A 15,716-nucleotide genomic window follows, 5' to 3' on the forward strand; every position below is an offset into this window, starting at 1 on the left:
ACAATTATAGACACTCGAAAAGAACGCAATGTAAATAAACGCGCGGTTGTGAATAAGTCATGCATGAATAACCACGTGACAATACCAATCGATAATGTCAGTTTCTTAGTTATAACTAATCCATCCGTTATGTGTACTCCTCCATGATAAAATCGTGGACAGTTACTTCGGAGACATATGATGAAAACCTTGATGGTATCCTCGTGGAAAGTGTGCATTTCATGCATAATTCATTTAAATCCAAACATTTATTTTTACGCATAATATGATTTAAAAAAACACACAAACTAGTTGTATCGTTATCGTCATTAAAATAATTAATAATTGAAGCAATAAAAGAACACAGATGATCAGCAATGTAAATATAACGATTTTCAGTAAGCCTGTGGTACGGAATTTTTCCCCCGATTTTTCGCTTCAAAAACTTTTTTCCCGATTTTTTAGCTTAAAAAAGTAGATGCGTGTTATACATAAATGCGCGTTATACACAGCATGTTACGGTATTTGTATCACAAATGCCAAAAATTATAATAGTTTTGATCATATCAGGACCTTTGTGTGATCTGATTGCTTATTGTTCTTTACCCAGTCTGACTAAATTCAAAAGTTATCTTTGCAAAATAATCTATAATACAATTGAACTACTATTGATAATTCTATAAAGAATGCATCCGGATTAACATGCTCTACATCGATCATTAGGCTTTAATGTTGAAATGAGTCCATTATTGGGGTAAACAAATTGTCAGGTCACAAACAACAAGCATTTGCCCCTATTAGTTTTTAATCAGGACACTTTTCTTCTGCTTAATGAATTCTTTTTATTAAGACCTTTAAGACCACCCGGGATGAAACATATTCTTTATAACACCCAAGTATAACAGTTCCGGTTTAAATGTAAACATATACAATAAAAATGAAATATATGAAATAAAAATAATCGCGAGTGATCTGAGCGAATGTGAGGTTTTCAATAAATGAAATATATTAATATGGACTTCACTGCAACTCCAATATATCACGGTCCGTTATATCGCGTTGTCCAATATATCGCGAATCGGCTATGGCTCCCAAAAATCTGATGAGCATAATCTCTAAATAACATGCTTTAAAATCTGAGGATTTGATGAGATAAAATCCGTTTCAAAGTTGTATTTTACCCTTTTTTCACCCCCCTTAATTTCTGTTTAATCCGACATTCATAATCCAGTTTTAACCAGATTGTTTGCTCTCATTGTACACCACTCTAGCACCTGTGTACTGCGATAAACAATAATCCAACTTGTCAAATATCACAGGTCAATTTGGGTGTTAACCATTCTCTATTGAATTTGCTTTGAACTGCCGAAACGCACCAGTAAACACATGAAGGTGTATACAATTATAACTGTAATTGTCACAAGTCAATACTGACCTATCTCAGCAATCTTTGCGCTTTAGATACAGTGTAAATTATTTGCTTTTAATTGAGAGGTGAATCATGTCTCTCAGTTTGTCAAACTTTCCATGCTTTTCATGAGGTGAATGACGTCATTTTGTTAATAGGTCTAATTTGTGCATGCTTTCTTGAACAATAACATTTGACAATGGTGTTTCGGATTACAAATTTAATTATATGCATTTCAAAATACTTACATGGAATAATGATTGGTGTTTTACCAATGAATAACATATGGATGTAACACACAAATCAATATGGTAAGTAAATAGTGTGTTTTGAGATTGACAAACTATGCTAATGCATAGATATACATGATGAATAACTTGACAATTTATATCGCGCTTCGGATATATCACGGTCGCGATCTTTGGATCCCTTCAACCGCGATATATTGGAGTTGCAGTGTATTACAAGAAAGCCAAGTAATGACATTTTGTTTAAACGTGCTTTAAATGGTAGTTCTCACTTGCAATACCCCCCGCTTTATTTTCGAGCGGGTGGGGTGCGATATTTTTCAAATCTTATAAAGATAAAAATAGCATTCACAAACTTATAAAAAAAACTGACAAACAAGCTAAATCCTTTCAGCTTAATACCCATTATGTTCAGTTAATTGGTCACGCTTGACCAGGTTTTACTACTTGAAAATTTTGAAGTCGCGACAATCTGAAGTAACCGTTAATCACTTGCACGGCCACGGGAAAAAACTGACATCTCACAACTTCAAAAGCGCATTATAATGAGTAAAAGGCAACACTCATCAACAGCGAGTGAAAGCAACACAGCCGATACAAGCCTCCTGGATTTACCTGTCTTCGAAACACCAAATTCAATTAAACAAAGCAAGCAAACCAAAAAAAGAGGTAAAAAATCGAAAATGGAACAAGACAAAACAAACCAAAAAAGTATGGCTGACTTTGTGAACAAAACCGCGACAGAAAAAACTGAATCCTCAATCGAAAAACGCCTCGATGAAATCTGTTCCAAACTGTCCAATGTGCTAACTAAAAATGACACCTCCTTAATAAAAAATATAATCAAGGAAACACTGGATGAAATTAAAGAAAAATTCCTTGGAAGTGTACTAAAAAAGCTTGAAATCATGGAAGGAAGCATTTTCGAACACAAAAATGAGCTAGATGCATTGAAAAAACAAGTTAACGATCAGAAAGTCGAGATAGAGGCCCATAAATTAAAGCAATGCAAAACAGAATATAGCCAAAGTTCCAGTCTCAACGATCTAGAGCAATACGGAAGACGAAACAGTATCCAGATTTCTGGCCTCTCAAATGACACTGACCAACAAGCATCAATGACCGTGGCCAATGAAACTATGAAAATGTTGAGTCAAAAGATTGGCCTTAAATTGGGAAGTACGGATGTTGACGTTGCCCATCGTCTTGGGAAATACATACCAAATAAAGGCCGACCAGTTATCGTCAAATTTGTCAGGCGGCAAAAAAAAATGAGGTCACGAAACGTGCCAAACTATTGAAAGGTACTGGCATTTATATAAACGAGGACCTCACAAAGACAAATGCAGAAGTTTTAGCTTCATTACGTCTGAAAGAACCCGAATTAGTGGAGAAGGCTTGGTCCCGCGACGGAAAGCTATTCGTGCGATACCGAGGACATGAGCGCAATGAGATAGTGTCATCTGACAAATACAGACTTTGGCTGTCAAAACCATGGCCAAACAGAAACCAGATGACACCCGGTACAACATATGCCCGCAAAGTGTCAGATGGAAGCAACCCAAGACCGGCCAACAGATCTTAAACCTTCGAACAGTTTCAATAACTCTGGTCCCGGATATAGCTCCTTTGTGCACCCATAGAAACGTTGTCGTGCAACTATTTCATAAACTGTTGTTTTTGTAACTGTACAACACACAGACAAACACACGCACGTACGCATGCACGCACGAAATGAACCTGGCACGAATGAAAAATAGTTACGTTTATTATACAAAAGTACATAATTATCTGATGTTGTAACATCTTATATTTGTCAATATAGCTATTCATGCTCATTTACACTTGATCCTAGATATTTTACACGTGCATTATTATAATACCACACATCTGTACACTGTTTTTATGTAATTGATATATATTTTAATATATAACGGATATGGCTCCTTTGAGCACCTGTTGTCTGCAACCCTTTTCATAAACTGCGTTTTTTTATAATTGTACAACACACACACAAATGCGCAAGCACCCATGCACGCACGCATTCACCGACATATCATTATATATACCTACATCCCCTACAAACACGCGAGCACAAACACACGCATGCACACATCACGTGCTTTACAACCACCGATTAACATAAAAACACATCCATTCATAAAAATATTAAAAATATGTTTATTATACAGTATAACATAATTATCTAATAATGTAAAATTGTATATTTGTTGATGTAGCTATGTTTATTATACAATAGTATACAATTATCTAAGGATGTAACATTTTATATTTGTCAATGTAGCTACTCATGCTTATTTATACTTGAACCTAGATATTTTACACGTGCATTGCTATAATTCCACATATCTGTACACTGTTTTTATGCCACCGATATATATTTAAATATGTAGCGTGTGGTGCTTATAATATATACCGAACGTTTGTGCTAAACATGCAGATATATGCAATCTGTAAATTAGATTTACTCCATAATACCACATCACCTCTGTTGTTATCTAACTACTCTCGTAAACATTTTTTAACCAAATACTACATTCCCATTAGAGTTACACGCTCATAATTTTGATAACTTAGTATAAACACATCCGGTAGTTAGTCTAGTTCACCTTTTTTTCGGAGCTAGATGAACTGACGGCCGGATACAGACGAAATTAAAGTATGAGATTTTCATTCCAAATGTAGATTACTTCTAACAAGCCTTTTTTTATTTAGTAACAAGGGACAAAATTGTCACAAAACCAGGTTTTCATTGTGAAAAAAAATCTGATAAAGGGAGACAACTCAAACTGAACTTTTTAAATGAACAAACAAAATTAACACCCTTTGTAAGTTTGTTTTAAAATAAATCTATTTTTAGTCGTGGCGACCTTGACATTGGAGATATTGACGTGATTCTTTTGTGCGACACACCGTCCCATGATGGTGAACAAATGTGCCAAATGATTTTAAAATATCATAATGAATGACATAGTTATAGCCCAGACAAGCTCATTTATGGCTATTTTTTACCTTTGAACTCAAAGTGTGACCTTGACATTGGAGATATCGACGTAATTATTTCGCGCGACACACCGTCCAATGATGGTGAACAAATGTGCCAAATGATTTTAAAATCTGACAATGAACGACATAGTTATGGCTTGGACAAGCTCATTTATGGCCATTTTTGACCTTTGAACTCAAAGTGTGACCTTGACCTTGGAGATATAGACGTAATTATTTCGCGCGACACACCGTCCAATGATGGTGAACAAATGTGCCAAATGATTTTAAAATCTGACAATGAACGACATAGTTATGGCCCGGACAAGCTTGTTCCGCCAGCCCGCCAGCCAGCCCGCCAGCCAGCCAGCCAGCCAGCCCGCCCGCATTCGCCAATCTAATAACCAGTTTTTTCCTTCGGAAAACCTGGTTAAAAAGTGTGAGTACCCGTTAGTAGATCTAAGCATATTTCGTTTTTCGTATATTTGGATCGACAAAGAGGCGGATGTACAAAATAACCTGTTAACCTGTTTTAATTTAGCATCTTTACCCGACGTTTTCGAGTGCGTTTCTTTATAGAGCATATGTCTCTTAATATTAACACATATTTTTGTAACTGCAATAACCATATTTAGTTATTATTGTTATTAAAGTTATCTACGCTTAATAAGTATGACAATGTACACAGACGGGCAAACCCACACGTACGGACGCACAAACACATACACGTACGGGCAACCACATAGCCCGCATGCCCAAAACTCACACGTTCGCGTGCACGAAAAGTTAAACCAGCATACGCACACACACAAACGAATGCACACACACACATGCGCGCATGCACACACACGAAAGCGCACTCACACGCACGCGGAAACACACGCGCTTACACACACGCAAGTACACTCACACACAAACGCACGAGCACACACAGGTAGGCACAAACGCGTGTGTGGATACACACGCGCTCACACACACACGCAAGTACACGCAAACACACGCACAAACACAAACTTGCGGACACACGCTCATGCCCGCACCAACACAACACACACACACAGCAAGCACGCACACACCCACATACCCACCCCCAACACACACCAGGTTACGTGTAACTTGTTAAATGTTGATGTCGATAATAACACATTGGTGGATCTACTCTTTTTACATTATTAAATGTAAACTTTATCATATTGAAACCAGGATACGAACATTTATAATGCTAAATATAAAATCGATTTCTTTTTATACGTAGAAAAAGAATTTCGCTATTCAGTGATTTATTTTCCAAAGAGTGATCATCCATTGCACGGTGTCATATATACTAATTGTTTGTTGTTGTTTTTTTTCCAGATCATTATCAAAATTTTACGATGTTGACAAAACAGTGATTATTCATCCCTGAACATAATATTCGTATTCCTTTTTGTACATATAACCTTTTTGTGTTGTTTTCTTTTTAATCTTGCATGTGTGTTTAGACGCGAAATTATCCCAAAGACGATAATGTTAAGAAAAACACAATGTATTTTTTATGAAATAGCTATTTTTGTAATTTGGATGGTGCTTTTCTGCGCACAGTGTACTTATCTGACCTTTATTTCTATTACACTAAAATTATCTTTTGAAGATATGAAAAAACAACAACTGTTTTTTAGAATTTACTGCCATACATTTTATGTCTCAGATCACTTTTATTACTCAATTAGTTTGAGTATTTCCAGTGTACGGAAATATGTTTTTTTCATGTCTCTATTGGAGGCCAGTCGTTTATTGTTTTTTTTCTCACTTTTGTTATTATTTCTTTTTACTTCCTCATTTCTATGGTATATTCATCTTTTTGTATCTCTAATCTTTGTTTCCTTTTTTTGTTTGTATGTATGGACATATGTCTTAAAATAGAAACCAACTGGACAAGCACACACAAATTATCATTTACATTACCCTCTACCGCTTTAAATATGTACTTTGAATGTAAAAGGGCTAAACAATAAAGACAAACGAATAAAAATCTTCAAATGGTTAGACGAAAAAAAAAATACTTTATGCCTACTACAAGAAAGTCACTTGACACACTCTTTAGCACAAATCTTAAAGGATGAATGGGACGGAGACATCTATCTTAGTGGACAACATACTAATAAACAAGGCATTGCTTTTTTGATTGTTAAAACAATACAGGGATCACAGTCGATAACTTAAACAAAATAATAATTGGCAGACTAGCAAGTATAGATATCAAAATACACGAAACACAATTAACATTAATCAACGTCTACGGTCCTAACATAGACGATGCCACATTTTACGAAACATTACAAACCTTCATAATTAATAACCAAGATAAAAATATAATAATCAGTGGTGATTTCAATACTGTCCTGAACCCATCAGTAGATAAAAAGAAGGGAAACCTTTATACTCATCCTAAAAATAGAAACTTTTTGAATAACATTATTGAAAACTACATTATGATAGACATCTGGCGTACAGTAAATCCAAAAGAAAGCAAATTCACCTGGCACTCAAACACAAAACAAACAATATTTTGTAGATTAGACTATTTTTCAATATCTGAGTCACTTTGCAACATTATTGACTCATGTAGCATTAAACCAGGATTTATGACAGACCACTCTCTAGTTGAACTTAAACTGCACAATATACAACCTGAAAGAGGCCCAGGATACTTTAAAATTAACAACAGCATCTTATTAGATACACAATACCAAACACAAATAAAACAGGAAATATTAAATACTGTTCAAAATAATAAAGACGCAAACCCAAACACCTTATGGGAAGTAATTAAAAGAAATATACGTAACACAACAATTAGATACACATCATTTAAACAAAAAGAAACACACAAACTTGAAACTGAAACCATCAAAACCATTGAAACACTTGAAAAACAATTGCATCAAACAAACACAAATGCTACCACCGACATTGAAAATGAAATAACAATAAAAAAACAAATATTAGATGGAATCTATCATACACATCTCAATGGAATAATACTAAGAGCGCGTGCACAGCATGTTGAACACAATGAAAAAAACACAAAATATTTCGCAAACATTGAAAAACGTAGAAGTGAACAAAAAACTGTACACAAATTAGTAGTCAATGGCAAAGATATAACAAACAGAACTCAAATACTAGAAGAACGTTTATTTTTCGAAACCCTCTATAAACGAAAAAATGTTGAAAATAACACCCTTTTTAAAAATACACATCACGCTTTAAACCAGGAGGAAAAACAACTGTGCGACGGATTGCTTAATGAATATGAATGTGGATTAGGCCTAAAAGAAATGCAAAATAACAAAAGCCCAGGATCTGATGGCATCACAATCGAATTTTATAAAATATTCTGGAATGATATAAAAACACATCTAATTAATTCACTTAACTATTCATTTAACAACGAAAACTTAACTACTCTACAAAAACAAGGTATTATATCACTTATTCCAAAACCTGGAAAAAACTTAGAATCGTTATCAAACTGGCGCCCGATTAGTTAACTAAACAATTATTATAAAATTGCAACTTAAAGTATAGCAAACAGAATTAAAAAAATATTACCATCAATCATTTCAAAATCTCAATCTGGTTTCATAAAAGGACGCTACATTGGTGAAAACGTTCGTCTTATCCAAGAATGCATCAACTATTTCAACAATTCAAATAATCCTGGTCTAATATTCTTTGCAGACTTTGAAAAGGCATTCCATTCGCTTGATCATTCATTAATGTTCTCTTGCTTAGAAAATATGAATTTTGGCGAAAGTCTCATTCAATGGGTCAAACTATTCTATACCGATATTAACAGTATAATCATAAACAATGGCTTCTTTTCAAACAGTTTTAACATCGAACGAGGGGTTCGACAAGGATGTCCACTCTCATCATCGCTATTTATTATCTGCATCGAGTATCTAGCACATCACATCCAATCAAATAAACACATAAAAGGCATATCACTAGAACCTGACAAAGAAATCAAACAATCCTTATTTGCCGACTATGCAACTTATTTTTTAAATGACAATTACGATTCTTTCCATAACCTAATGTACTGTGCTACGAGTAGGTAAATTAAAATAAAGTAATATTCAATATAAAAAAGAAATGAAATTTAATTGTACATCCGATGAAGCCACAACGTTAGGAATTACTTTCACAAATAATGAAAAGGATACAGTTCTTAAAAACATACTACCTAAATTACAGAATTTCAAAAACTGCTTAAAATCATGGCATCATCGTAAACTTACACTCATCGGAAAAAACACAGTATTGAAAACGTTTGCACTTCCTAAATTAATATATGTATTAACAGTTCTCCCAAATCAACCAAATGATGTTATTAACGATATAAAATCAGCAATATTTAATTTCATATGGGACGGTAAGCCTGATAAAATAAAAAGAACTCAGTTAATTCAATCTGTAGAAAATGGAGGTATCCAATTAACGAACATTGACTCATTCTTGAATGCAATCAAATGCAGCTGGGTTAAAGGATACCTAGATAATACCAATACGAGTAAATGGAAATTATTCTACCAGAAAATCCTAAAAAAATATGGTGACTCCTTACTCTTTGAATGTAACATCAGCAATACTATCTTACATGAAATTGCAAACGAAAACATATTTCTGTCTGATGTTCTATCAGCGTGGAGTGATGTCACTCATAACTTAGAAACCCAAACCAGCAGTAAAACAATTTTATGGAACAATAAAGACATAACTTCAAACAATAAGACGTTTTTCTATAAAGACTGGTTTGAATGAAGCATTAAATATGTCTACCAATTATATGACTACAGAATTAAGGATTTCTACTCTTTTGATAATATATGCTACATATACGGAATACCTTCAAATAATTTTCTGAAATACTACACACTAATCAAAAGCATACCCATACATATTAAATCTGAAATCAATACAAATAATACACAATGTACTCAAACAACATTTGTAGAAAACATACTTGGAAGAAAAAACAAAACAAATAAAATATTTTACACACTACAAATTAAAAACCCTACAGAAAACTCCAAAATCCAAAATAAATGGCAAGTCCTTTTTGGAGAAAATGAACTTAATTGGAAACACATATTTACCATGCCATATAAAGCAACTATTGAAAGCACACTGAGAAATTTTCAATATAAATACATCCATAGAATTATAGCTACAAATAAATATCTCTTTAAATGCAAATTATCTAACTCAAATCTGTGTGACTTCTGCAGTGAAAACATTGAAACTATAGAAGTATAACAGTTACCTCTCTGCAGAGGCTAACAGCCAATATATTTCATCCATAAGCCATTCTTTCACCAAGATCATTCCCCGGAAATCTTTCAAATCAATTATGTCAAGGAAAGTAATATGTTTTAAGAAATTATCACTTATTAAATGACTGCTGCAATGTACTTACACATTAAGGTTGTTATTAAATAACTAGATATTAGTGAATATATCTAAGCTTTTGGTGTCCATTTTTTTAATGAGAATGATATTATCACCTAACCCACCATGTAAAAATTCACCTGAGTACGACAGCCACTTTTGCAACTTCCCTTGACTGTCTGCTGTACACAAGTTGGACTGTATCTACACTTAATAATGTGTAAACAAAGTTCACTTTTCTATTGTAATAAGTAAGTCCACGAGACAGCCATATTTCTCTCTGACACTAATCATACCTTCCAGCGTTGATCTGGACCTTTATTTAAAGTGATTTGACTTATGTCCTCTGAACATTGTCTCCATGACAGTAACTTCTAATGAACATCCTTTCATGGTTATAGGTCATAACAAGTGGACACATAATTTTGACTTTCTGCACATCATATCAATCACTTCAAACTTTCAGGAAAATTTCATTAAACACTTCAAACTGTATAGGAGACCTGTATCAGACACAAAACTAAAGATGCTTTTGACCTTTCAGTATGACTTTGACCTTGAAGTATGACATTGACCTTGTCATGACTCCTCTGACCAATCCCTCATGCACATCATTTCATAACCTTAACATTTTGATGTTATGCTCATGAAATACATGACAAGGGTCAAAACAGAAACATCACCTATAAAAAGGTGTTAGGACAGATTAAGGAATAACTATAATGCCCTGTCCCGCTTTACGACCCCAGATTATAAATAATTTATAAATTACTGGTTAAGTCAGGAGTGACAGCTGGCTGTCTTATCTATAATTTAACATTGGATAGAACACTCATCTATTTTTATTTTTAAAGGTGTAGGGACCTATCTCAATTTCAATCACAAAGGAGGGAGGGCTGGAGTGGAGAGGGGTGTATAGTGTGGGGGTGTAGTCATTTATTACATTATCTTCCAAAAATGCAAAAAAAATAATATTTTTTTTTGGAATTTTTTTTGTTTAACTTTGACCTTGAAGGATAACCTTGATCTTGAACTTCAACCACTCAAAATGTGCAGCTTTATGAGAACGCCGCTTTGAAATATTATTTTTTTACCTTTGACCTTGAAGGATGACCTTGACCTTGAAGGATGACCTTGACCTTGAACTTCCACCACTCAAAATGTGCAGCTTCATGATAACGCCGCTTTGAATTTATTGTTGTTGTTTTTTACCTTGAAGGATGACCTTGACCTTAAACTTCCACCACTCAAAATGTGCAGCTTTATGATAACCCCGCTTTGATTTATTATTTTTTTGACCTTTGACCTTGAAGGATGACCTTGACCTTGAAGGATGACCTTGACCTTGAACTTCCACCACTCAAAATGTGTAGCTTCATGTTAACGCTGCTTTGAATTATTTTTTTGACCTTGAAGGATGACCTTGACCTTGAAGAATGACCTTGACCTTGAACTTAGGTAAGAGTTGTTTTGTCAAAGTATCAATTGAGCTAATCATAAATAAAGAAGTTATGGCAGTTTTTGCAAAATTTAATAATTTGACCTTGAGAGTCAAGGTCATTCAAAGGTCAAGGTAAAATTCAACTTACCAGGTACAGTACCCTCATGATAGCCTTGATACTTTAGAAGTAAAGTGGATCTAAACACAAAATGTAACCATATATTCAAAGTTACTAAGTAAAAAAAGGGCCATAATTTCATAAAAATGACAGCCAGAGTTATGCAACTTGTCCTTTACTGTCCCCTTATGATAGTTTGCGAGTGTTCCAAGTATGAAAGCAATATCTATGATACTTTAGGGGTAAAGTGGAACAAAACACAAAACTTAACCAAATTTTCAAGTATAAAGGGCCCATAATTCCGTCAAAATGCCAGTCAGAGTTACATAACTTTGCCTGCACAGTCCCCTTACTACAGTTAGTAAGTGTTGCAAGTATGAAAGCAATAGCTTTGATACTTTAGGAAAAAAGTGGACCTCAACACAAAACTTGACCAAATTTTCAATTTTCTAAGTATAAAAAGGGCACATAATTCTGTCAAATGTCAGTCAGAGTTACATAAATTTGCCTGCACAGTCCCCTTATGATAGTGAGTAAGTGTTGCAAGTATGAAAGAATTAGCTTTGATACTTAAGGAATAAAATGTACCTAAACACAAAACTTAACCAAAATTTTCAATTTTCTAAGTATAAAAAGGGCACATAATGCTGTCAAAATGCAAGCCAGAGTTATCTAACTTTGCCTGCCCAGTCCCCTCATGACAGTAAGTAAGTGTACCAAGTTTGAGTGCAATAGCATTGATACTTTATGAGAAAAGTGGACCTAAACGCAAAACTTAACCAGATGCCGACGCCGACACTGACGCCAAGGTCATGACAATAGCTCATAATTTTGTTTCAAAAAATAGATGAGCTAACAAAAATCCATTTAAAAAATGTTATCATGTGAGACCTATCCATTATTGACCGAATTCAAGCTATATTATTGATCAATAATTTTAAGATAGCTTTAATTCTATAATATCAACAACAAGATATGTGTTCGTCAGAAACACAATGCCCTCTACTGTGCCGCTTTGAAATAAAATTTCTATTTATCATTTGGCAGGTCAGACATCACTGACAACCAAGGCCTGTGGTTTATCAAAGAGATCATAGCCAGAGTTCATCATGTATCTATGGACATAAGTCCACAGGTATGTAATGGACCCTACCATTCACAAATTACTGGTAGTACAGGAAAGAAATGATAATTATATCATTAAAAAAAAAAACTTTGACAAATCAATCATTTGAGTTATAAATAATCAAAATAAAAAATCTGTACAGTAACTGTGCAAAGAACTAAAATTCTTGGTAAGGAAATATGTAATCTGAGATTTATAATTATATAAATTACTTCCCTTGAAAATAATTGTCTCTAACAAATCTCTATTTTTAGTAGCAAATAATTAAAAGCCACTACCGTGACTGTATATTCACCACTCAAAATGTGCAGCTCCATGAGATACATATGCATGCCAAATATCAAGTTGCTATGTTCAATATTGAATAATTATCTCCCTTTAAAGCTTATTACTTCCCTTGGATTTGTATTATTGACCTTAGACCTTGAAGCATGACCTTGACTTTTTACCACGATGTGTTGGTCAGAAACACAATGCCGCCTACTTCGCCGCTTTGATTTATTAAACAAGAGGGCCTAAAAGGCCCAAAGTCGCTCACCTGAGATAACAAGATATTATTTGGACAAATCTTCTGACCAAGTTTCACGAAGATCGGAAAATAAATGTGGCCTCTAGAGTGTTAACAAGGTTTTACTATAGCCATATAAGGAAAAATGCCCCACTCCCTGGCAGCCATGTTTTTCAACCAACCGGCATCATTTTTGAACTCGTCCAAGATATTATCGGGATAAATCTTCTGACCAAGTTTCATGAAGATCGGACAGTAAATGTGGCCTCTAGAGTGTTAACAAGATTTTACTATAGCCATATAAAGAAAAATGCCCTGCCCCTTGGAAGCCATTTTTTTCAAGCAAACATAATTATTTTCGAACTCATCTAAGATATCATTGAGACCAATCTTCTGACCAAATTTCATGAAGATTGGACAATAAATGTGGCCTCTAGAGTGTTAACAAGGTAGTACTATAGCCATATAAAGCCATATAAGGAAAAATGTCCCGCCCCTGGTGGCCATGTTTTGAAAGCAACCCAAACCATTTTCGAACTCATCCAAGATATCATTGGGACAAATCTTCTGACCAAGTTTCATGACGATCGGAAAATAAATGTGACCTCTAGAGTGTTAACAAGGTTTTACTATAGCCATATAAGAAAAATAGCCCCGCCCCCGTGGTGGCCATGTTTTTCAACCAACCGGCATCATTTTTGAAATCCTCCATGATATTATTGGGATGGATCTTCTGACCGAGTTTCATGAAAATCGGACTATAAATGTGGCCTCTAGAGTGTTAACAAGATTTTACTATAGCCTTATATAGCCATATAAGGAAAAATGCCCGCCCCTTGGCGGCCATGTTTTTCAAGCAAACGTAACCATTTTCGAACTCATCCAAGATATCATTAAGACAAATCTTCTGACCATATTTCATCAAGATAGGACAATAAATGTGGCCTCTAGAGTGTTAACAAGGTTTTACTCTATATAGCCATATAAGGAAAAATGCCCCGCCCCCTGGCAGCCATGTTTTTAAACCAACCGGCATCATTTTCAAACTAGTCCAAGATATCATTGGGATGAATCTTCTGACCAAGTTTCATGAAGATTGGACAATAAATGTGGCCTCTAGAGTGTTAACAAGATTTTACTATAGTCATATATTGCCATAAAAGGAAAACTGCCCCGCCCCTTGGCAGCCATGTTTTTCAAGCAAAGGTTACCATTTTTGAACTCATCCAAGATATCAGTGGGACAAATCTTCTGAGCAAGTTTCATAAAGATTGGAAAATAAATGTGGCCTCTAGAGTGTTAACAAGGTTTTACTATAGCCATATAAGGAAAAATGCCCCGCCCCCTGGCGACCATGTTTTTCAACCAACCGGCATCATTTTCGAACTTGTCCAAGATATTATTGGGATAAATCTTCTGAACAAGTTTCATGAAGATCAGACAATAACTGTGGCCTCTAGAGTGTTAAAAAGATTTTACTATAGCCATATATGGAAAAATGCCAAGGCCCCTTGGCAGCCATGTTTTTCAAGCAAACGTAACCATTTTCGAACTCATCCAAGATATCATTGAGACCAATTATCTGACCAAATTTCATGTACTGCACAACGCATGACGGACAAAAGGCGATCACAAAAGCTCACCATGAGCACGTTGTGCTCGGGTGAGCTAACAAAAATATATAATTTGGCAGGTCAGATAATTATCTCCATTTATTTCTTCCCTTGGATTTGTTTTTTCGACCCCGTGACCTATTTTTTGACCCGGCATGACCCATATTTAAACTTGACCTAGATATTGTCTAGATACAAATTCTGAACAAGTTTTTGTAAAGATCGGATGAAAACTATTTGAATTAGAGAGCGGACACAAAAAGTGTGACAGACTGACAGACAGACAGACTGACAGTTTGAAAACTATATACCCCCTTTTCTTCAAAAGGGGGGCATAAAAATAGCAACAAGAGCTCTGCTGTCCGAGACTGATGTCCCCAAAACAGGGCCTTGTCACAGTGACCTTGACCTTTGAACTTGTTACCCAAATTCCAATAAGGGTCATCTACTTCCCAAGGCCGATGCACATGTAAAGTATCCAGCCAATCAGTCAATTTGTGGATGCGTTATTGATTGGTAATGATTTTCTCACTTATTGTGACAGTGACCTTGACCTTTGACCCCAATTTCAATAGTGTTCATGTACTGTCCAGGCCAATGCACATGTGAAGTATCAAGCCTATTGGTCCATTCGTTGACGAGTAATTGATCAGAAACTATTTTCACACTTATTGTGACAGTCACTTTGACCTTTGACCTAGTGACCCCAATTTCTATAAAGGTCATCAACTGTACAAGGCCAATGCAAATGTGAAGTATCAAGCCAAGTGGTTATTTCGTTGACAAGTTATTATCGGAAACAATTTTCACACTTATTGTGACAGTGACCTTGA

At 34.9% G+C, this 15,716-nt stretch overlaps 1 protein-coding gene across 8 annotated transcripts in view; it reads right to left on the reverse strand.

Moving 5' to 3' along the window:
- Nucleotides 1-15,716, reverse strand: part of LOC127850766 (NADH-ubiquinone oxidoreductase 75 kDa subunit, mitochondrial-like) — a 75,828-nt gene that overhangs the window by 20,269 nt on the left and 39,843 nt on the right. The window lies entirely within an intron of this gene.

The sequence above is a fragment of the Dreissena polymorpha genome, chromosome 11 (genome assembly GCF_020536995.1).
Source record: "Dreissena polymorpha isolate Duluth1 chromosome 11, UMN_Dpol_1.0, whole genome shotgun sequence".
Lineage (NCBI taxonomy): Eukaryota > Metazoa > Mollusca > Bivalvia > Myida > Dreissenidae > Dreissena > Dreissena polymorpha.